At 32.3% G+C, this 3,731-nt stretch overlaps 1 long non-coding RNA gene across 1 annotated transcript; it reads left to right on the top strand.

Moving 5' to 3' along the window:
- Positions 1 to 1,740: 1,740 nt before the first annotated feature.
- LOC124370777 lies at positions 1,741 to 3,335 on the top strand. Its single transcript, XR_006923213.1, has 3 exons — positions 1,741 to 2,659; positions 2,824 to 3,011; positions 3,186 to 3,335. It is a non-coding gene; the product is annotated as an uncharacterized LOC124370777 (long non-coding RNA).
- Positions 3,336 to 3,731: the final 396 nt, after the last annotated feature.

The following is a 3,731-nucleotide window of genomic DNA, read 5'->3' as shown; positions in this document are numbered from 1 at the left end:
ATCTTATTAGATCCTAATGGAACATAAATATTTAACTATAATAATAATGACATATCTTAAGAGGTAGTACAGTATTTGTAACTCAACAATCCAAAAACATATATAGTAGTTTCTTTATTTATAAGATTAATACCGAGATTCAAATGTGTTATTTTTATCTAAACAGACTCGTATTATAAAAATACTGTTTTCTAGCCTCAGTCTACTCGGACAGTAATAATTATTAAACATTACGTAATCTGAAAACCCAAAACGCTGATTTAAGGTATTTAAATTGTAACGGTCACTAGGTAATGTTGAGAATTTCCGACTCTACATTAATCTCTTGTCGTGTAGATCCATATTGTCTACGGTAAATAGCAGCACATGTGACGTAAACTGAGATATCCCAATTAACCAACCTAATAAGGGAGGGGAGTATTACATGGTAGAAGGGTGACGACCTGCCAAGGACTGGCCCTAGTACCATGTAATGCTCTAACCTGGGTGCGCATAACAGTGTCATTGCAGCCAATGCTGTTGGATATAGCAACAGTGGTGAATGCACGGCAACTGTTTTAAATACAGGCAGTCCCAATCCCTGCCAAGGTTGGTCTTTTAAAATTTTGAAGTAACGTTTAATGGATCTCATATAAATTACTTTATAACATATTTTCTTCGCCATTTATATTTATATTTTCAAGAATCATAAAGTGTGATGAGCGTAACTTACCCACTAGTTAAAAGTATAATGTTCTGTTATAAAAGTGAAAATGGCGGAGCAAGCATTTTGCATTTTGCGCCAAAAAAATGTGGCGCAAAAGAATGTGTGGCGACATAACCTGAATTCCGTCTCAATCACTTACACCACGATGCGTCTCACTTCGGAGGGGGCTTACATAAACATTACATCGCTACATTGAATTACAGAAGTCTCATTTCGCTCTGGCGTTTCGGCTAAGAGAAAGGGTTGACCCCTTCTTAAAACACTAGTACTGGAGAAGCACTGCAATACAACTTCTCCTGATTTTTAATATTATAGACGAGGCTTGCTCTAAGATTTCCCATATCTCCAATTTCTTCCAGTATCATAATTTTGTAGTCGTGTGCGATTATTGCTACACGAAGAGTTCTTACATATCGGCTAATTTGATCAATTATAGTTACACGAGTTAATAGAGTTATATGGATGGAACAAGAAAACTGTAATATTATGTACTACAAGTGTATGTTTTACATTATTATGAAAGAGACAAAATATATAATATACTAAGTATATTAATTGAATCTGATCCCTCACAGCAGGTGACGGTCAATAACAATGTTACTAGGGACAGTTAATGATTGTGTTATTTACTAGATATCAACAATTCTTGCATGAACTATCCTCAAGTGTGATAAAGCTCGTCTGGGGCTGATCTCGTAACTGTGTCAAGAATATATTTGTTATTATATTGGCGAAAATTTTCGTAACCTATTTCTTAAAAAAATCCAACATTTCCTTGTCACCAAATTTGCGATCCCCATTTTCATCATTTTAAATTTGCATATAATATAAATTCAATGCAAAGTAAATTTAATAAAATAATCCTGTAAAAATAGTTCCACTAACATTTCATATTCCATAATCCTTTCTTATAACTCACAATAAACGAAATTGAGTCACAAATGGTTGACTTAATGATTACCTTAACAGAGAATAATAATTATACCTAGTTACCATGAAAACACCATTTTATAATCATAATATTTTTCAAAGGTTTCAAAGTAGCAGCTTGCTGATTCATTGGGCTTTTAGTTAATACGGACGAAGTTAGCAGTGTTCACTTTCACTCTTCTACGGACCTATGACCTTGACATCACGCCTGAGCCTCTATCCTCTCTGCTGCAATATTCTTTAAAAGGATAAGTCAAAACATCAAATTTTTCATTAAATATAACTCGAGTAGATATTGTCTTGCATGTATGGCTGTGCATTTTGTCCAAATATTGATGTTACGCAATTATCCGTCTAGATTGTAGCATCTTTATTACATCATCTTATAATTTTTTTCTACTATCTGTTTCTATAACAGTATCATACCTATTATTTAATTATTTGAAAGCCGGTGTTAAATATGTCAATACAGGAAAAAATATAAGGAAGGATTATCGTTTGATATTATTAACTCATCCGAAACTGTTCCATTTATCTTCCACTAAAAGTAACGTGTTTGACGATCGTTGTTTCTAGCTCAGATAGGAAACTCAGATTGATTAGGTGTTATTAAGTTTTATTTGAACAGGCAAAGCTCAACTTGCATTGTAACTGTACTATTTCATGCAAATAGACAGTGTTAGAAGTGCTCTACTTGATGTTTGTGTTTACAAGCAATAATGATAGTGCGTTCCTATCTGGATTAAATCTACATTTACAGAAGATTACAAGCGATAACAGAATCTTTACGAAATAAAGCAAGACCCAATCTATAAATTTTATTTTGTCAACAAATCGTATTTATCGGGTTCTTTTCAAGAAAAATTTATCCAAATTGAATTTTTTTATTATGACAAATTTAAAATTCTCATTCTTGTACCGTGATATTTTATTAGCAAATAATTATTATGATCTGACTATTAAATTTGAATTATGTTTCAGGCTACAATACTACTCATCCTAAACATGAGAAGAACCAGTACCGTAAGTATTTGGGACATAACAAGCGTATAATGCCATTCTGAAACTGCTGTTTTAGTCAAACTTTCTAGGTTTTAGAATATTCCCTTTAAAAGTATTAGTAAATAGGCAGCTAAAGGATTTGTTTCATATTTGTGATTCGAGAGTTTTGTTGTAATTATTTTCAGGTGGCCTCGGTCCTACGTTGATCCGACGTCCTCTCTGTGACACTTCTCATCATATAACACTTCTTCACGTGTGTTGCAAAACACGCAAAGTATGAAAGTTGGTTGAATGGAAAAAAGTGTGACTGAGTGAGTGCGTGTAGAACTACATTTAACTCAAACAATAATTCTCCACTACACAGCATATTAAGGTAACTAAATTTATCAGCTTATATTAGACTTAAGTTTACATATTTGTCCCATGAATATACTTAATATTATTAATATTTATTTAATTAAGTTATGTTACTATAATTATATGTATTTTGGGAACTTTTGGTTTAAAATGATACATTATTATATGTTGCTTTGACTAATTGTTACAGGGTGATGTCGTCAATGTGGCAGGAGGCCGCCCCACTCACACTAATACACACACGACACATATACTAGGTAATGTATTGTTTTACTTAAAAATTGTATTGTAAGTTTGGCTACAATAGTTATTTCAGAATGGCACAATAATGTTAATTATATGGCTGATTATATGTTTGTAGAGAATAGTTTTTAATCTTAATATAATTACAGTTACTCACGGCAATTATTAGTTCATGAATTAAATTAATTTTGACTTACTATCTTAATAGTGATTTTTATAGACCTGTAAAATATTTAATATTGCAGTTCTTGAAAAAGAAGCAGGAGGCTTTGTACCGAGTGGAATATGACTATGATGAGACGTAAAGTTGTAATCAAAATTTAAGTGTTCCCAGTGGCAAATAAATGTTATGCTGCACATGTAATAACTGTGTTTGTTATCGCCGCGTTTATAATTTGTAATCAAGGTAATGTTTAGGAAGATCATGTACAGTTTTACTGGCACATGAGGGGTTAGCTTTGAAATTTAAATGTTTGTGAAGGTTCAAAAAAGG

Source organism: Homalodisca vitripennis, unplaced genomic scaffold (genome assembly GCF_021130785.1).
Source record: "Homalodisca vitripennis isolate AUS2020 unplaced genomic scaffold, UT_GWSS_2.1 ScUCBcl_482;HRSCAF=2576, whole genome shotgun sequence".
Lineage (NCBI taxonomy): Eukaryota > Metazoa > Arthropoda > Insecta > Hemiptera > Cicadellidae > Homalodisca > Homalodisca vitripennis.
The sequence above is the reverse complement of the archived record's forward strand: the minus strand, read 5'-3'. Positions and strand labels throughout refer to the sequence as shown.